Source organism: Dermacentor variabilis, chromosome 1, assembly GCF_050947875.1.
Source record: "Dermacentor variabilis isolate Ectoservices chromosome 1, ASM5094787v1, whole genome shotgun sequence".
In the NCBI taxonomy this organism is placed as follows: Eukaryota; Metazoa; Arthropoda; class Arachnida; order Ixodida; family Ixodidae; genus Dermacentor; species Dermacentor variabilis.
In genome coordinates, this window is record NC_134568.1 from 14874640 (window position 1) to 14895801 (window position 21162).

General features: G+C 47.4%; 1 protein-coding gene across 1 annotated transcript in view; it reads right to left on the reverse strand.

The window, feature by feature from the left end:
- Nucleotides 1–21162, reverse strand: part of Ccn (cellular communication network factor protein Ccn) — a 325338-nt gene that overhangs the window by 181170 nt on the left and 123006 nt on the right. The window contains exon 2 of the mRNA XM_075684966.1: nt 2680–2724. The gene's annotated coding sequence lies outside the window, so the exon portion shown is untranslated. The remainder of the gene's footprint in view (nt 1–2679; nt 2725–21162) is intronic.

Consider the following 21162-nt stretch of genomic DNA (forward strand, 5'->3'; position numbering starts at 1 on the left):
GAGGTAAGCCACTTTGGGCGTCTCGAGCGATGGCGCCGTCAATTCGAATGACAACAACGTGGTTGTTGCAAACGCCCAGCGCGTGGTTCCCCCTCTTTGCGATCTGCCAGTGCTCGCGTTTTCAATGTTTTTTTTTTTTCTTTTCGTAAACTGCCTGCTCTGCAGGGGGAAAGCGGAGGTCATGCGCACCTTAGTCATATTTCTTTTCAACCCATTTCCTCTGCTTTTTTTTTATTATTATTCTGTCGGATTCCCTGTTTCTCCTCATGTCCCTATGCTGCACTCGCGGTGGTAAGCTTTCTGCTCAAAGGGCAGTAGCTCAAGCGTCAAGTCTGCGCGGCAGTCAACTAGCTACTGAGAATGTTTGTACGCGTGCTTAAAAAAACAATACAACCTTGAGGTTTTGCGTTGCAAAAGTGCGCAGCAGGTTATATGGGACGCCGTATAGTGGAGGGCGGGAGATTAATTTTAACTACCTTGGTTTCTTTAAAGGGACACAAAAGGCATATGCTAAGTGCAAAAGGCATACGAGAAAAGTGCATCTTAAAGGTCCGCATACCTTTATCGAAATCCAAATCTCCCGCCACCCAACCGGGGAGCGTTGACGTTGCAATACGCCATCACCGCCCTTTGCTACCATCGGTGATCAAAACGGCGTCCGACAGACGGCGCCACGGTTTTGTGCACAAAACGTAAACGCGCGGCCGTAGAGGAGCCGAGCCAAGACAGAGCGGTGGATTCGCCGCTGCAGCTGCATTTGGTCAAGTGGCGTGGACCGTTTGGTTATGCAGCGACATCAGATGGAAGTGGAATTACCTGCTACTTGCAGTTTGTGCGAGTTTCGCGAGCCAGCAAAGCCATCGCAGCACTACGCGATAACGAAACTACTGAAACGCGAAAACACGGGCGGCGCAGAGTCGAGCGAAAACGAAACCTTTAGACTGCCCGCGTCGTTGTCAAGGGTAAAGCGAATCAGTTCTTGTTTTTTTCTAAAAATGAAATAGAACTGGATAAGCAGAACTTTCTTTCGTCTTATAACACAACACAATGATGTTTTTATAACGAGTGGTTGAGTATTAGTGACAGAATATAAATGAGGAGTGCCTTCGTCATCGGGCAAGTGCTTGAATGTCCCGGTGGATTCTCTAATCGTGTCCTGCATATACCTCAATTTCTCGATTACTAAGGCTCGGTTCGCAATAATATTGACGCCTTACAAATTCTCGAGCACTAATCTATCACTTTAGCTTACTACTGGCCTTTAGTATCTTTTTAACATCCACCCAAAGCATGGTACACGAGCGTTCCTACATTGCGTCCCAGTCGGAATGCGGCCACAATGGACTGGAATCGAAGCCACGACCTTGTGCTCAGTAGCAGAGTGCATAGCCATTAATCCATCGCGGCGGGTGTACGTTCAGTAATACTCATAGAGCTCAGTCACAAAAGTCTCCGAGTTTGCATTTGCTCAACATTTTGGGAATGCGAACAAGGGTCGACCGTACGCGAGTTTATTTGTGTCGCTGCGCCACAAGCGCGAAGCGGTTGCAGGAGTGAGCATCTCTAGACTAGTTGGTTACGGTTGAGACAAACATTGGCATATTGTGTCACCCACCAGTGTACCTTTCTTTTTTTGCTTGTTTTCATTCGCTCAATGTTTAGTCTCACCGTACAGACAGCTGTCTTCGATTGCATTTCTTCGGGGTTGTACGTGCGTGTCACGTGATCATAAGCGCCGTGTATGCACCTGAGAACACCGTCCGACGAGCAATGATTCGAAGGCATCGTAAGTACTCTGGACGTGCATCTGGAATGCCATGTAAGCCCTAAGGGAAGAACGAGGAATCACTGCAGCCCAGAGATTGTGCAGTTAACTTCATTATCTACGTATGGGCAGTAATTCGAGCTAGTCGGTCTGTGATATACCGGGAGACTGAGTTGCCTCAAATGCACAAGGAAGGACATGACACAAAGTTTTAGATCAGGGGACGCTAACCGCCGGGCGTACGAAAGAACTCAAAACGAGCCCAAAAGAGCGCGAATTGTCCAGAATGGACTTTGCGTCCCCCAACCGCGGGCACGGTTTGCGTCCCCTAGTCTAAAGCTCTCTAATAGCGTGGGCATAGCCCTGTGCTTTGTTATTCTTATGACCACTCTTGCACTTTTAGTGCTATCTCAGTTTGCCAGTTTGTTACTGAGAGCTGCACTAGTATTGCACCTTAAACTGAATGTGTTGGCTCAATAGATAACTCATTGTTACCGAGTGCTTTCACGGAAATTGGATCTATTAGCAGAGCGTGCTGACTGCTAAGTGAGATTACATTGGAGTGTTTATTCGCTGAAGCAGTGAAGCATGCTTGCTCTCGATGCGTGTGTTGCAACCTCTGTATGCAAGCGTGAGTGGTTGCAACGTTATTTTCTACTTGCATGTGTTGTATAAAGATTATTACTTTTGTCAATTCTATAGGCTCCGGTATTTTGCCGCAGCACAGAAGACTTCGTGACGTGGGGTATATTGATAACTCAAAATCTCTTAACCGAACCCCGAATCACATAACAGCTCAAGCAAGGTTATTCAAATCTGAAACCGTGCTTCCGCTGTGGAAATACACCTCTTTTTTTTTTCTCCTGTGACTTGCAACATGCGAAAAACAAGTTGACAGCCTGTATATAACTCACCGGTCGGGTTGGAGTCCGCTTAAGTCACCAGATGAGCAGCTCGACCTGAAGAATGCAGAAGAAAAAAAAAACGTGGAAGGCTGTAAAATTTCTGAGTACGCTGCCCCACAGGGGGCCAACAGACGGAAAGAAAATGTGACATGCGCAACAATAACAGTTGCTACAGGTGTGGACAAAAGTAATTGGAACACGGGGCTCTCGTCGAACTGCCTCCCAATGCCCTATATCAATGCTGCTAGAGGGCATTGTGACTGAGCATCTATGGTCGCCGGCCTACTTGCATGTGTAATCCAATATCTTGCTTCACCTTGAAGCTGCCGAAGGCCATAGGAGTGCAGTTCGGCCACAGGTCCCGTGTTCGAATGATTTTTGTTACGTGCCAAGTTACAAGCTTTAGTTGCTGTAGCCGAGAGAGAGAGAAATCTCTTTATGGAAAATGCAGTGTTTAGCCAGCGTATTTTTTCCTACATGCTACCCTGCAAGGAATGCGACGAAGGAGAAGAAAGGCCCTACAAGGTGGGCAGAAGAAAAAAAAGGAAAATAAAAAAATTCAGGTCGCGTCATGTTAACAGTAGTAGGGTGCGATACATGCCGGCGGTAAATGCAAAGTAAAATAAAAACACAGTCTTGATGAGACGACGTGTGTGAGCCATAGTTCAGGCAGTAAACCGATTGACTCAATATATGAGAACAAGAAGTGCAGGGCTTCGCGCTGTTTTGATGGGCAAGACCAGGGACCAAGCATCCGTTTAAATGTCAAGGCGCTTTGGCCGAACAGACATTTTTGGTGGCTACGCTGGCAGCTGTGCTCTGCATTTGTTTTCTTTCTTGAAGTATGACTTTTGCCGTTCCTTCAAGCGCAGTGTCGCGAGCCGGTTTATATCCTCATGTACTTCATATATCCTTTAGTTCCTCTGTTCCTACTCAAGATGGTAACAGCAAGATCGAACTACGTGCCTAACGATTCCCCTTCATAGATAAATAGGATGTATTCGCTTTATTGCACCATATGCATACTGTCGCTGCCACTCGCATTGGTGGCGAAACGTATAGGTTTGTTAATGGTTTCTTAAACAACGTTAAGTAAAGCCAGTGCAATGACGTTGACAAGTGTTCATCAGATAAAGGACCAGAGGAACTACTTGCGCTGTAAAATTCTGGCGTTCATCAAGCGTCCTGAGGAGCGGCTACGAGTCTACGCCCGTGATCCACCGGCACTGAGTCACATCACGCTCAACGGCGGAGAGAATTTGATGTTTGTCCCGTCGCATGAGCCCAGCGTTAGGAGTTTTATATTATGCAATTTTAGCAATATCGTCTTCAGTAGGCCTTTGTGCCCCTAAGAAAGCAAACTTATTTTTCTTTCGTACTCTATTTGCGTTATTTTGTACTCCTCGTCAATAGGGTCCTCCAATTTCGGGACTCCTATTTCTAAAACTCCCTGTTAGTACTTTGCACACTGGCAACGTGCCATCTAATCACGCGCGTCAGGCCCTCTCCTTCCAGCCCCCACTCCCGTTCTTTAGTATGCGAGAGAGACTATGCGAACATGGCCTTTCGAGAAAAGGCATCGCAGGAGAGGCGCGCGCAGTCTGCGCTGCTTGAAACATTTTTTTACAGGCTATGCGAGCTCTTGTTTTGCGTTCGTAGCCCTCAGAAGATGCGTAAGACGTCACGGTCGTATCTCGGCAGTTGCAAGTCTATTCACCGCCACTGGAGTAGTGTATCAAGGTGGGCAGTATTGCCGTTGAGAAAGATTATCTCATCTCTGCATACGGCGTTATGACTGCGTGTGAGTGAGTGAGTGTTCAGAGCAAACAGAGTGCCTCTGGCCAACTGAGAAAAAATGGGCGGTAAAGCCTGCATACGTACTCAGGGATCTGTATAAGAAAACAGAGAACAACTGCTAGAGGCCTATTCGAATTCGGAAAGTCCCACTTATCATCTTAATTGGATAAAGTGACGATGCTGGCACCGGTTCTAAGAGAAGCTGGCAGTCGCGATGCTCTGTAAGCTTCTTCAGCACGCTCTTAGAAAGACTCTGTTTCGCGCCGGATAAGGTGGGCGGGCGAAAACGGGAGCCCTGGCTAATAGGTGCGCTGGAATATCCTATTATCAGCGCGCCGACACCGAGCGCTTCCGGCCGCCATCGTGGGCTAGCTAGAAGGGGCCGCTCATTAGCAAGGCGCCTGAAGAGACGGCCCACCGCGAGGCGCGTTTGCGAGGTTGGGATAGTGCGAGCAGCACATACGCGCTTACACACACGGTGTGTGCCCGCTGCGAGCCGCGCAGAGTGAGTTGATGCGCCAGCACATGGGCGGAAGGCGGGATAACTACTGGCTGCGTGTTGGCGCACTTACCTAGCAGCCGCGATAGGAGCGTCCTCGGTGGCCGTTAACAGAAACATCGTTTTCGCGGCGCAGCGCCATCAGAGCTGCGCGCACACTGAAGTCATCTATCTGGCGGGTCAAATACGCGCAAAACCGAGCTCTACGAGGCCTCATTAATTAAACTGCTGTAGCGTTGGGAAACTATAGAGGTGGGTTCCCGTGCCGGAACGCTAGTTCTACAAATTGATACGCGAGTTGTTGAACCAAGGAATAATTGCCGTTGGTGTTCGCAAAAATTCAGCGCTTCCTCAGATGCGTTTGAATGTATATATCAGAGCAGCGCAGTTGGGGCGGTAAGTGCAAGAACGAGATTCATTAGCACTAGGTCTTACCATTTCCAAATGTAGTCCCTATTGGGAACGTGACAGTTTGGGAGCTGCTGCTGCAACTTTGCTGCCAGTTAACTTTGATAACCAGCAGCAGAAAAACTTCGAACAACTATGAGGCTATGTCGATGGTGTCAAACTCATTCCGATGAAGCTGCCAGCCGACAATGGTGCTCAAGAAGAGCGGCCGCAGCGACATGCGCTTCGCGTTTACGGCGGGACCCTCGACGCGCATGCCCAGAGGCGGAGCGCCAAAATGTCGGTGACGTATCCATCATATGCAGATGGTTGATGTGTATGCAAGTGGTTTCGCTCCTTCATAGACCTGGAGAAGAGGCAAATCAGCAATTTCGCTAAATTCTAACGCCCTTATAATAAAATAAAGTATGTGCGCAAGAAAACAACATCTACTGCCGTTATCGTCGTATACACTACAAGAAAAATGGTATCTTGATTTGATTTTTTCTAGTGCAAGTTTTATTTCATATTATTACGATATCGTCACCATCATTATTACGATATTATCACCACCGATTCTCGGCCACAACGACCCTGATGCCCCTACAGAATTGCGTACAGATGCCAGCGGTCATGGCGTAGGTGCCGTCTTAGCCCAGCGTCAGCGTGCCCAGGATCGCGTTATTGCTTATGCGAGACGCCTCCTCGCACCATCGGAGCGCAACTATTCCGTTACGGAACGAGAATGCTTTGCTGTTGTCTGGGCGGTTGCGAAGTTCCGTCCTTGCCTTTACAGTCGCCCTTTTTCCGTAGTCACTGATCATCATGCTCTCTGCTGGCTCTCATCGCTAAAAGATCCTACAGGCCGGCTTGGTCGATTGGCTTTGAGGATACAAGAATTTTCATATTATGTGGTCTACAAGTCTGGCCGCCTGCACCAAGACGCTGACAGCTTGTAGCGTTACCCTCTGGGCTACCCTGACTCCTCCATTATTACCACTGCTGCTTGCGTATTCTCTGTATCACAGCTGCTTCATTTCGCCGACGAGCAACGTCGTGACGCCTACATCAGAGCACTCATCGACCGTTTTGAACACTCTCCAGCCGATGACACTCTACGCCTCTTCGTCCTCCGCGACGGTACTCGGTACCGTCGTAACCTTCATCCGGACGGCTCTGAGTTCCTAGTTGTAACACCTAAACACCTCCGCTCAACCGTTTTAGAAGAACCAACGGCAGGACACCTCGGCGTATCTCGAACGTATGACCGTGCACGTCGCCGTTTTTTCTGGCCAGGCCTTGCCCGTTCCGTACGACGTTACGTCGCCGCTTGTGAACTTTACCAACGACGCAAGAAGCCTTCCCAGCTCCCCTCTGGTTACCTGCAGCCGTTCGACATCCCTGCCGAGCCCTTCCATCGTGTTGGCTTAGACCTTCTCAGCCCATTTCCTGAATCTACATCAGGAAACAAGTGGGTTGCAGTCGCCGCTGACTACGCGACCCGCAACGCCGTAAACTGCGCTCTTCCGACCAGTTGCGCAACTGATGTTGCCGACTTCCTTCTACATATTATTTTGATGCATGGTGCTCCGCGTCAATTGCTAACAGACCGTGACCGTACGTTTTTGGCCAAAGTCATTGACGACATCATGCGAGCCTGCTCCATACAGCATAAATTTACCACCTCCTACCACCCTCAAACGAACGGCCTCACTGAGCGTTTGAACCGCACCCTTACCGACATGCTATCGAAATACGTTTCAGACGATCACCGTGACTGGGACCTGGCTCTACCTTACATTAACTTTGCGTACAACTCTTCCCCTCGCGAATCTTCTGGCTTTACCCCGTTTTACCTCTTGCATAGCCGAGAACCAACGCTACTACTAGACACTGTGCTTCCGTCCACCACAGCATCAACTAGCGCTTATGCCCGTGATGTTATCGCCCATGCTGACCATGCTCGCCAACTTGCGCGCGCTCGTCTACAAGTCTCTCAAGGCAAACAAAAGCAACGCTACGACCTCCGTCACCGTGATGTCAGTTTTGTGCCCGGCACCCTCGTGTTGCTTTGGTCACCATCGAGTAAAGTTGGCCTTTGTGAGAAACTGCTTTCCTGTTATACAGGCCCATATCGCGTGCTCCGCCAAGCGACCGATGTCACCTATGAAATTGTTTTAGCCATGCCGACTACGTCTTCCGCTATGACAACCAGTGACATTGTCCACGTCGCCCGACTCAAGCCCTACAACTCTCCACGCGCCTTGGATATTTACAGCACCGTGACGGCGCTTTTGCCGCCGGGGGGTATTATTACGATATTACGATACTCAAGAGACGAGCCGCCGCGAGAACGACGACGAAGTGGGTCTGTGCACTTGGCGCGAGCGCATGTCGGCCTGGTGCTCTGGCTCCAGTCCAGTGTAAATTAGTGTAAATAGTCTGTAAATAGCCTCTTCCGTCAGTGTCTTTCTACACGTAACAATGTGCACTCCCAAACACCTCAAATAATAGTCATTTCTTGTGCCTATACTATTCCAAAGAGTGTCTGCTTTATCGTCCAAAAAAATTATTCATTGAGGGCTCGTATTCGCGGTGCTTCCGTTCGAGGGAGTCGTTATGTATGCACCGTCAATTGGTTGCTCGAATCAATTTGTTGTTGTTCGAATAAAGGGCGCCGTGTGATAAGTTGAGGCAACTTTAGCGTTCCCGATAGCGTAGTAATTAAGGGGAGCGCTCTCTTCGAAATAATTTCTGCATAAGAGTACGCATTTGGGCTGGTTGGTTCATGATTACGAGCAGTAAACAGCGCTAAACAACCGGACGAAGAGAGGACCACATTCTAATTTTATTTTTTTAATTTTTACAATACTAACACAACTGACGCGCAGCCTGCTGCTGCTATAATATTTGACATGTTGCGCTTAGTTTTCGATTCCTTTGAATTGGCCACGGAGCATCCGTCAGACAAGCTGCGTTTCTTAGACTTGGAGCTATCGTTCTCAAGCAATCATGTATGTTGGGGGTGTGCTCCTCGGTCTCATAAGAGCCTTCTTCCCTTTTCCTCCGCGAACTTAAATATAGTTAAGCGCGGTATTGCAAGATATTGCATCAAGGCGGCCCTCATCAGGTCTTGTGACCACCAAGTAGATGCAAGCTTCGAATTGTAAGTAGCCAGGCTGAAGCTCGCAGGTTTCCCGTTACCGATTTTAATTAGCATCGCTGAAAGCCTCACAACAAGCCTTAAAAGAAAGCAATCGGCAGCTACTCAATCTGAGAATCGCTCACGGCAAATGGTTGTGGTTACCCCATATGTGCACCAGGTTGCGCATAATCTCAAAAAGGTTCTCAGCAGCGCAGGCTTTTGGTTGCTATTCACTGCCAGAAATAAGCTAGCTAGCCTGTTCCATAAAGTCAAGCGGGTGAGCTAAAACAACAAAAAAAGTTGTAAAAAGCAGCACAGCCAAGGTTTGTTGTTGACTGTTGTGTCTGTGTGGTTTATAAGATTCCTCTTTCTTGTAAGCGTTTTTATATCAATCAAACGGGACGGTGCATCAATGACCGCATGCGCGAACACTCAAACAGAGTTCAAAAACGAGCTAGCTAGTGATAGTCAACTATCACTGCATTGCAATGAATGCGGCTGAAAGCCGTCTTTTAAAGATGTGAATTATCTGTTAGAATACCGCGATGGCCGCGCACGTCTTATTTCCGAAGCTTTTCACAGCGGCGAAGCCTGTGTAAGCCTTCCCTCCATTTCTCTCCTTCCGAAAGAGATTGCTTTCTTATCGCTTTAATTGCAATTTTTGCCCCTGCGCATGCTGAATTCTGTTGAATCTGTGCTTTGAGACAGCGGTTGAGCATATATATGCTGACTGAAAGAATAAAGACACTTGGTTGTTAGTCAACGCTGTTCGCTGTGTCCCTCTTTTTGTACTGTTGTTTAGCGCTTTTTACTGCTCGTAATTTCTTCATCTCACAAGGGTTCTCACAGCACGGCAATCCGGTACTTCAGACGCTGATTTTGTTTTCACAGAGCTGCTGTACGAGGTCGCCGCTAACTAGAGATATTTGGCTGTAGTGCAGCGTATAACATCTTAGTGACAGCAAATTACAGGTTTCCAGCTTTTCAACTGGAAGACAGGACGGAGCATGCCGTCCAACGATTCCACAAGAGGAAGAGCTTGCTGCGAGAGAAACGCCCCACTAGCCCGAGGGGAAACAGTGTGCGCAGCGAGATCATACCAGCGAGGTATGCCTGCGGTATCTGGATAGCGGTCTTTTCTTTCGGAATAAAGAAGTTGTTGGGTGTCAACGTTATGGGCGTCCCCTTCCGTCCCTGTCGAATGTTGAGCTGTTTTAAGTTTAAAAACTGCGTGATTTGCAGAGCTGTCACGTTAAGTAGCTACGTTAGTATATTAACATTGCGTAGGAATCAAACTATACATAATATTTCAGTTACGTAGAACCTAGTTATCTAGCTACGGCAGTGAATTTTTTGAAGCGCAGCTCTTAGGCGCCCGTTCCTGCTGCGAGCGTAGGCGTGCCTCGAAACCGAGCGAGCGAGCACAGGGAAGGATGAAAGAGCGAACGTGGAGGGCAGCGGGCGATGAAAGACTGCGATAGCGAACAGAGCGCGAGGAGGAAAGCGGAGGAAGAGGGTATGGCGAAAGCGTAAGAAGAAAAGAATAGTGCGGTGCAAGACGGGCTCTCCGGCGACGATGGCTACGAGATGCCACCCGTGTATACGAGGTGCCAGGAGAGTGTTTCTCTTGTTCTTTGCGGCCCCGCGCATGTTCTTTGTTAACATGTTACCCCTCTCCCCTACATTTCATTAGCTACGTCTTTCATCTTTACTCCTTTGTGGACACGATTGAATGTGCCCCTGTTGACATGTGGGTTATTCATAAACTGCCTACCTGGTTTGCTTTCCCTCTTTCCTTTTTTTTCATTTTTTTCTAATGCCACTGTATGTACGCGCCACTTTCTACTCCCGTTATAGCACCACTGTATGTGCACGGAAATTTGTATCCGCGATTGTGTTTTCACTCTCCCCTTTGTTTTTTTAGGGAGAAAAATGTATAAACTGAACTCTGTGTAGCCTGCAATCCCACTCTTGATCAAAGCTGGACCCCGGCCGAAACGTAAGTGGGGTCCTGTTATTTTTTCCTGGGTGCTTCTATTCTTCAAACTATTTTTGTGTCGGATCCTGTGATTCTCCGCTCCACTGGTATATATATATATATATATATATATATATATATATATGGCCGTCCCGACTTCACCCAGTCGGGTACGGCCAAGTGTCCCAATTTTTTCTTTCTTCTACTGAATAACCATCAGTAAATCTGATTTCCTTTTAATGAAGCCTAATGCCTTGGTTGAATTTTCTCTTTTGTCTTCTGTTGCATTGTCATAAACATAAAGGTGGCTTTTTTTGTCAAGGTGCTCGTTATGTCGTAGGCCTTTTGTATTGGCAGCTGTATTATTCACGCAATTAGTGCATCCACCTTGACATAAATCGGGACATGGTAGGAGAAAAAGAGCGGGCATCTTTGTTGCTCGTACAGACTGGCGGCTCCTGCCAACTGACTGGGTCAGTCATCCCCCCCACCCCCAGCCACACCCTTCCCCCCTCTCCCAAACTTCCCGCCCCGAGCTCGTCGACTTAAGAGTTGGCAACCCTACGTGTAAAGCGGAGGACGTGGGTTTGCCTCCCAGCGGTCGCTGGTTGCTTTTTCGTCGACTTTTCTTTAACTTATCTTTGCTACATTTCAATTTAAAGAAAACAATCTGCCCTTTGCTTCCCGGTCTGCTTGTCAAAGCCATGCGACGAATCGCATAATGACGCCTGTGAAAGCACAGGAAAAGTTCAACGTTGTGGATAATTCAACTGCACAAACAAAAACGTAAATGGAAACGAAAGCGGATGCAAAGATAACTTACCGCAGGTGGGAGCCTAACCTACATCTTCCGCACCATGCGCTTGCGGTAAAGTACGAATTAAGCTCCCGCAGCGGGATTAACTTGCCCAACAATACCTTGATTTGGACGAATTGGTTCATCTTGACAGCTTCCATAAAAATGCGCTAAAGAGGACGACAAAAGGAACAAATACAACAGGACTGGCACCGGTCCTGTCGTATGTGTACCTTTCGTCTGCGTCTTTAGCGCCTTTTTATGAAAACTGTTTAGCTTGCCCACTTTGTTGGGTAATTCTGTATACGTATATATGAACCCTAAGAGAGTGCGTAGGTAGGTAGGTAGGTAGGTGGCTGGGTGGGTGGGTGGGTGGGTGGGTAGGTAGGTAGGTAGGTAGGTAGGTAGTACCTACGTACCAGGGATATTGGGTGCCTATACACTGATGGTAGCCTGCACACAGCACCAGATCGTTGTGGCGGAGCTGCTGCGCGGCCAGTGCAGTGTAGTGAGCAGCAGCGCTCAGGTTCACCGGCGGTGCGGGAGGCTCCATACTGCGCCTTGTCTGCGCGGTCCCAATATCAGTTTACATAAAAAAACTGGTCGACTCTCCTATCTGGTCTACTGAGGGGTGTTTAACTTCGAAGCGAGTCTCAATAAAGATGTTTACTTGCTCTCTTTCTCCATTACAAATACACTTATAGAACAGAGCTTCTGTGATTTTTCAAGGCAAGCATTAAAAAACACAGACGAAGGAGAGACTTCTCATCCTTTTCGCCTCCATGTCATTGTTTTTGTTAGTTTATTTTTTTTAACGCCTGTCTTTTAAAACCATCAACGCTTACCAACTTGCTCAGCTTTCGGTCGTTCCAGTTTGTAATTCTCCCATGTGATGCGTCCCCGACAGAACGAAACACGTCTTTGCCGAACCATACTTAGTATTACTGGTTATATTCTTACCATTATTCGCACAAAATTAAGTAGTTTCACTCGTCCGAAGGTTGGATATCAGAGGCGGAGTCCAGCAAGATGGTGCGACCATAGGTGGAATTTTACGAACACTCCGACCGTTATGATTGGCCGAGACACTGTCACCGGATTCCCTGGTCTTGTTACCTAGGGGAAACGACTGTTTTAAAAGCCGACACCTTTTGTGCGACGTCTGCGCATGCTGGCATGTGTGTGCTGAACTATGTGTTCAGCCATTTAAAGTGATCCGACACGGAGTGTGCTTCCATATCTGGAGCCAGTTGTGTATATAGAATTGAAACTCGATTGAAGAAAGTGATGACCACGCTCGAATTATTCATTAAATCGGTAAGTTCGTAAAATCGAGAAAGCTATTTTTTGGTCCTTCTAAATCTGAAATTGTAACGTAGCGACACGCAAAAGCTATCACGGCACTTTATTGCCGCTGGTCCAGCCATCTGTCTCATAAACCATGAAATGACGAAAGTAACCACCGCCGCCACTACCGAGGCGGCGTTGAGTCGGCTGTTGCGTGCATGAGCGCGGCGTGCAGCCTCGTTAAAATAAAGCTAACAATGTTACCATGGCTCCTATATGTTTAAAGGCGATAGTTTTAGAGAGCACAATCAAAGAAGAGCGCCTGTGTCTCAAAATTAGAAAGAAATGACCACTGTTTTACTCATTTATTTCATAAAAAACTTTAAATCGAGTTCGGCCAAGTTTGTTTCGTTAATTCGGGTTGATGATAACATTCAGCCCTATGGGTACCTGCCAGGGAATGGAAATTTTTTTCGTTAGATCAGGAAACTTCGTAAAATCGGGTTTAGTTAGAGTTTTAACTCTATGCGAAGTAACTCCCTTTCTTGTTTCCTCCGGCCTCCCGACCGCGTCTCACAAACAGGTAACTCTAGTTGAGAGATACAGAGGGCCGCATGGGCCTGCTCATCCAGCTTAGTGCGAATCCGCTGCATAGGGCAGGCCAGCTACCATGTTTTATCCTCCACGGCAGCGTACGCAAGCGGCCCTCTGGGTGCCGCCTGTGTCTGAACCACAAACCCCATAACCGGGTCATAGCACAGGGTACAGAACTTCACTATTCAAGCGAGTGTAGCTCAGGAGAGGTGGAGTTTTATTTGAGAGCGATGAGCCCAAAAGTATCGATGTGCATTTTCCATATTTGTCAACGTTACGCGTTCTAACAGTGTGAGAATCCAAAAGGGCCCTTTGCATCGAAGTTGGAGACTCTTCGCCTTTCCCTGTTCCCATTGTGTTCCGCTCACCAAAACGAAGTCTGCAACTCGAAGTGCATGAGTTAGCGACGGTGTCAGAGGCCTATTCCGTCGTTAGTGAGGGGTAATGGCGATGCGTGAGAGCACACGCACATCTTTGAAGCTTTCTCCGTAGCCGCGTGCTCTAGTACCACTAAAATGTGACGATGCATTGTTTAGATTCTTTTTTTTTTTTTGCGAAGACCGGCATGCACCCATACACCAAGGCGGGGCTAGCCTCCGTCGAGATGGCGAGTTACCAGCGTAGCGCGAAGACTTCTCCGTCGGGAAACCAGTTCCATTCGAAGTCGTCCTCCTCAACGTACGGCGGCAGAAAGTCGACGAGTGTGCGGTTCACTCGTTCCACGAAATCATTTTTTGTGGATATTTAGGAACTGTAAAGGCATGTCGGCAGTCGAGAGTTCCCAGCTTTCCTTCGTATAATAGAGACTCGAATTGTAAAACATGATCTGTCAGAATTAGTTTTGAAACGACGTTTCGAACGACCTCTGCGCGCCACAAAAATAGAGGCCGAATCCTTCGCCATGATCTCCAGGGGCGGGGCAGCTTGGACCCACTTTGTGTGATTATCAACCGCCAATAGCACACCCCGATCGCCTCCTGAAGACCAAAAGTCCATGGAGTCGATCCAAATAAGTTCGAATAACATTTGCGGCAGCGTTATGTGCTGCAACGCGGACTAAGCTATCGCAGACGGCTTTCAGCGCCGAAAGCACGTGCTTGAAGCCACGTATGCTTTGGTTTCGCTCCTCCGTGAGATTCGCGGTGGCGCGTGGGTGGTTGAGGCAGGCTCGCACGAGATGGCCCGCGTTTTGAAGTTCAGTGCACTAGAATCAAGCTCCGGCTTTGTCAGAAGCATCTCCACCGTTCCTAGATATTGTGATGCGGTTGTGGAAGCATAATCTAAACAGTGCGGTTGAGAAGCGAATCTGTTCCCGTCTGAACCGTGCAGTACAGATATGCGCTCAAAGGGTACAACCACAAACGGATGTCATGCGTATACCCCTTATTCGGCCTGTGCAAGCCTTCTATCTCAGAGCGTCATCTTAGTAACGTTTGCTATGGCAACAATGGCTGCGCTAGAGCACGCAGTTCAGATTAACTGATCGATCGATGAATAATAAAAACTCATAGCTATATGCGGATTACAATGCACGGCAAGGCGAATACTGGTGCTTACCATGCATAAAAAGGCCTGTTCGCATTCTTTTCGCATACAGACGCAACCGCTGGGCCACACAGTCGAACCATGACCTCGTGCTTACAACTGATTTAGTACACTGTTTTTTTGTTTTATTTTTACAGACACCGCAATTTTCTTCTTCTGCGATATTGCAAGTTTTTATTATCTTTCGGTATATCATGGTATCCAAGTTTATTTCTGAGCGCTTCATTTGTTTAAAAATATGTGTCATTGATAAAAATTTTAAGTAAGCTCAAGCGAAGAAGAATATAGCTTCGATTTAATTAAGTGGGCAATGTGTTTTACTCATTGACATCTCTCAAATACAAAATGGGCATCTTGCGTGCCGGTGAGAAGTGATGTGAAGGGACTGCTTTCCACAATTTCCAATATATTAGCCAACTGTCCTTTTTTCTTCTCGTATTCATAAAGTCTGTTAGTCAGCCAGGGTTATTCGACTTATCATCCAAGGTCATCATCTGCCCGGTTTTCTTCTTCTTCTTTAACAATGTCAGAGTCAATTTGTCGACCCTACGGCCCGAAGCCACCATATACCCTTAAGACTTTAGCTCCGAAATAGAAAGGACGCCTGCTTCAAAAATTTGGACTTTGGTGCACGTTCATGGTCCATGCTCTACGTTGTAAATTGGACCGCATACTTTTTTTTTTGCAACGCACCGTCTAATCAAGCTGCAAACAAACTCGAAGCATTGTGTCGAAGAATTTCGGGAAAGGGAGTTGCCGTCTCTCCCGCTCAATGCAATGAGCTATTGCCTCCTCTTCGTGGCATTATGCAGCCTCCGCCCGAAAGCTTGCGGAAAACACCTCGTATACCGAGCTACTGCATATCGGAATTTACACCGCGCAAAATATGTAGGCAAAAGAACAACTAAATGTACAAGACTGCGATAACGCTGAATGCGACCGAGCTTGGGGCCTTTTGTGCGTGTGCGCACGTGCGCGAATTGATCAGTGGCAAAAACGTACGCGCCGCGGTTCTTGCACCCCCGTCTCGCCTTCAGTTTGGGCGTTTTCTTTTTCCTCGTTGTCCATTACCTTTGACGCCGTGCATTTATCTCGCAGCCAGTGATGCGCGCAGTTGTATTCATCGTCGCCCTCGGCTAACGTCAATTTTCTATTGTGCCTCGAGAAATGCGCAGCACTGGATGCGTCCTGACTTCGGTACGCGCCCACTGTACCTCTCTGTGCAAAGGCGCTCAATTTTGAGAAAGTATTTTCTATTCTTCATATTACCGGAGGCTCGCGAAACGCACGAAATGCGAGCTACTCGCCCACGCTGAAATCGAGAGCAGGAATCAGTAAAAAAAAAAGAAAGAAAGAAAGAAAAACAGTGAGACGGACGCGGGGGCACGCAATCACTTTTCACATCAAAAACCGGCTATGGACGCCTGCACCCCAGAGAGGCCCCGCTCTTCCAGAAACGGAATCGCACTCGCCCCGCGATTCTTTGAAGTTGCATGGACGGACAGATCAGTTTTTGTGCATAAATAATGAATGAATTTTCAATACCTGTATATCATATATCTGAGTATATATGCATCCTTATACGTGAGCGGGAGGTGCTTCTCTCTTGGGTTCTATTCAATTTCGACGTAGTAGAAAAAAAATTTCAGCGCGAAATGCTTGTCCTATATTATGTGAGCACGTTGCCAAGTAAAATGAACCTAGCAATCAGGTATATGTAATACAAGAGAGACCACGCCACACATCCTCTGCGACGACCCTCATTAACGGCACAGAATGTCAGACACCTAACACCACATTGCCTGTTTCTTTAACTACGCACCCCTTCTGGAGTGAAAAAAGAAATTGAAATTAACTTATCGGGTTTTACGTGCCAAAACCACCATTTGACGATGAGGCACGCCGTAGTGGGTGACTCCGCTATAATTTCGACCAGCTGTGGTTCTTTAACGTGCACCTAAGTCTAAGTACACGGGTGTTTTCGCCCCCATCGAAATGCGGCTGCCGTGGGTGGGATTCGATCCCGCGACGTCGTGCTAAGCCCTTTCGGAGTGGAAGATGTTGGGGATATGGATCAGCATTCAAGGTGGCTCTGCGAGCAACAAGAGAGCTTATAACATTTTTAACGGAAAGCGGTCTCACCTGCAGGCTTTAAAACTGCATGACAGGCGCCTGCACATTGTGGCATGGGGGAGATGCGTGCGCAGAGCATGCCATGCATATCGCACATGCACCTAATTCACTGCGCGCTATCATCTTCATCCACACTACCGGTCTCTCCCTTTCCTTGCTATTTTCGCTACTCAGAGTATAGCAGACCAGATACATAGCTCCTCCGGCCGACTTGGTTTGCTTTTCTCATAATAAAATGTTCTCTATATTCCTAGGGGGTGAAATTTATGACCAAACTAAATTCCCTTGGAATTTAGCAATACTTAGCGCGATCTGTTGGCATACATTGGAGGGAAATTAGCACAGAGCTCTACGTGCAGTATAAGTGGAAAATAGAAGGTAAACTTAGATTTTCTGAGAGAAGATCGGCTTTACAACCATATAACTAAAAGCAACAAACTCGAGTGGTTATTTTATTCCGACAAATGGAATTGCACGAACAGCACTCATGAGCACTCGGTTCCACGAAGAAACTCCCAAATAATCTTGAGAAGAACCCCACGGTACTCCTAAGAGCCCCATTCTCAGCCAAGATTCTTAAGCCAAGATTCTTTAAAGCTATCTTTCGAGACGCGAGTTCCTTTCGCGTGCAAGAAAACCGAAGGAGCATAGCTTGCCTTCTTTTTTTAATAGTGACACGAGCATAGAGTGACACTTTTGTTTCTTCCGCAGAACTTCCGGTTAACCTCCTGAGAAGACCGCGAGCAAATTCAAAATAAATAAGAAAAAACATTGAAAAAAACACAGTACAGTACAAAATTCATGGGTTTCACTATAGATATGAGAGCATAAGCTTAGTTACAAGTTACTGAAGTGCCTCGAATAATTAGAATTAGGAATCACTGATTACCGCCCACCAAAACAGAGAATCGCAGACTTTAGAGACCGGCGGCCGCATTTCGATGGGGGCGAAACGCGAAAACACTCGTGTACATAGATTGTACACGTGCACGTGTCATGCTCACGTGCACGTGCACGTGAGCATGACTTTGACGAAATTCCTGGAAACACCTTATAGAAAGCGGAAGTAGTGACATCACACACAAGAAGGCGGCATGATATTTAACCGGCTAATTAATGGAAAACAGTTGCCTCCGAGTTCGGTTCGTGCGTTGCGTTCGCCTAAAGTTCACCTAAACGACACCAACGCCGAGGTGCGAGTGCCACTAAGAGACACCTAAGTCAAATATTAGGGTCGCCTGCCGTTCTTTTATTTGTCATGTAGTAATGCGAAAGACGCTTCTCTTGGTGGAACAGTTCAAATTTCGGCGATGTTCGGTATTCTGCATTTATAGTACACCACAATTTTCAGCACTACTTTTCATGCTCCTGCGTAGTTGTTTGCGCATTGAATTGTGCCTTTTCTTGGACAATCCAACACACGCTGCATTTTCACGCTCTGCCTGAATGTAGAGAGCCTGTCCATTTTCCCTCGCTGAAATTATATGCGTTTAGACCCAAAGCGACTTGCATTCACGAAGAGCGGACAAGGTACAGATGCGCATACAAGTGTACATATCTTTTTTTTTATTCATTGGACCCTTAATACAATTTACAGATCGTATATGAAATGAGATAATTTCCGTACTAATTCTTCGTCTCGCTTTACAATGGCGCAACCTTCAAGCATGATTGCACTCGAGAAATCTATCCGACAAACATGCGCCCCTCTCTTGCCCACGTGACCGGCTGTAAGTGAACGAACGAAACGCGGAAAATATGGTTCATCTCGCTAATGACGGACGCGGAAATTCGTGGCCCCAGCGAAGCGGAGTCGTCGAGAAGTGGAATAACGGAAAGGGGAACGCACCGAAAGGGTGCGCCGGCTATAAGCGTAGCGACGATTCCGCAATCATCGCCATTCGAGTCGAATGCTTCGTTGAATCAGTGCGGGCCGTAAAATGGAGTAGGCGAAATGCACGGCTCAGCTCTACAACACACCGCCAACGTCTCACCACTCCCTCGATTCTTCTCACCCCTTTTCTCCTTCCCGGCTCGTCCTGCTCGCTGATATCTGCATACCGCGAGTGGGTATGAAATGCCGCTACAGCTGGGCTGCCTCTATACACGCTTACTAATGCCAATACGATACATATGCACGCAAGACCGCTCGCGAGACTTTTAAAATCTCCTGCGCGCTTTCATTCAATACTTTTTTTTTTGCCGTTGTTGTCCTAATAATAATATACAAGTCTTGCAGGAAGGGGAATTTATGAGATTCAATCAGCCATCATTCGAATTCGGAGGTGCGATGCAATATCTCGTGCGCACAACGCTGGAAGGACACGTAAAAGGGTTCACCGGCAGCGTGCAGAAAAGATTTAGAGATTAAATCGTGTTTCGCATGGTTAATACGCAACAGTCTGGCACGTTATGCTATCATGGGTTATTCATTTAAGAGGTCGGCATGCTTTGCAAATAGCCATAAGCCGACATAATGTGGACATTATTTACATCGTGTTTTATGTTTCGATAACGCGGAGCAGTGGTGCGTTCCTTGGCACTGTGCTTTCCCTGTTGAAATTGTGTTCTATATGCCTTTCAGGTGCTATGTGCACAATTGAACACGTCAGTATGATGCATAAAAATTATAAGCACCGATGAAAACCGTGATGTTCAAAATGTGTCGCAAACATCTCGAAATACTTCTGATTGAACCTGCACTGTAAGTGTGAATAATATACGTAATGTGTTTAGTAAAAGGAGTCGGAAGTAGTAGATGTCAGGGTGTTTGCTTACGATATTTGGTAGTCATCGTGTAGCGGGTTCACTTCTTTTACTCTTTTTTGACCATGTTCCCACATCGAGCATGCATATAGTTCAAGCGGCTGGATGGGCGCTTTCCAAGATGTTAGACACAAAATAGTTGCTGTTCTCCTCTCTGACATTCCTGTAGGGGGCTCACGTACGGAGTTCAGATTATGCAGGGTCTTTCAGCGAATAAATTCAATTCAAAAAAATTGCCTGTGGCTACAGATAGCACAATTCCAGTGCATGAGCTGGTGTACTCGAAGAGGCGCACATTACTTGAAGAAGAAATTGAAATGCATTTTAACAAGGCAACACAAATTCAATTATTAAGTTTTCACTAATTACCTTATGGCACATATTCCAATTTACAAATTCTAGCAGGTGTGACTGCAAGAAGTGTGACCCGCCGTGGTTGCTTAGTGGACATATGGTGTTGCGGCTGCTAAGCATGAGTTCGCGGGATTGAATCCCGACCACAGGGGCTGCATTTCGATGGGATCGAAATGCGAAAGAATGCGTACTTAGATTTAGGTGCACGTTAAAGAACCCTAGGTCGTGTTTGGATCGCACCGCTGGCGCGATCGGTTGGGAACTCGGCGCTGACGCCCGTGGTTGTACCTGGGTCGCAAGCCCCAAGGGTAGCGTTGGCCTGGCGGCCTGGGGTACAACTGGAAGCATCCGAAGGTCCCGGCAAAGCATGAGTCGACTGGTAACAACAAAACAACTTGTTTATTTTAACATCGCAAAGAGTTGGCGGTCAGGTTGACCGAAGTAGAGAGACGGGAGAGCACTTTACTCAACAGAAGAAATCGGAGCCCTCCTTTTGGCGTCCGGGGGCAGCTGTTTTTATACTCTCGCAGTTGAGGGCAAGAAGGAACCCCTCAATAGACGAGCACGTGAACGTACAATGGGCTAATGGTGACGCACACTGTCGTAGCGCTGCCGGTCGGGCACAATGACTGGAATGAGAGGGTGATCCCTGCTTTCGCATCGCCTGGTTCAGGCACAATGACTGGAATGAGAGGGTGATCCCTGCTTTCGCATCGCCTGGTTCAGGCACAATGACTGGAATGAGAGGGTGATCCCTGCTGTCGCATCGCCTGGTTCGGGCACAATGGCACATACACTCACACACGCACATGAAGACACGTGGCATCGGAACATGCCTGGAAACGCCTGGAAACACCTGGCGGGGAGCGTTGCGGCGACGACGAACGGGCCAAAATGTCTGCCGCCCCGCCGCAGTCGCGCCGGCAAAACCGCGTGTCGCAGGCGAAACGCAACAGTCGTCAAAATTTCCGGAGTCGCCCACTACTGCGTGCCTCACAATCAGATCGTGGCTTTGGCACGTAAAACCCCGTATTTTTTTTTAGAAGAATTGTGTGGATGACATCATTTGCGAGATATGCGCCATCAAACGCGTTGTAAAAATGCACTGTCGTTCCAGTTACTTTCTTAACAAAACATCGTTTTATGCACTGAAGCACAAAAGTAACTGGAACGCCAATGCACTTCTCCGCAAAGTTCGGGAATTAATATCT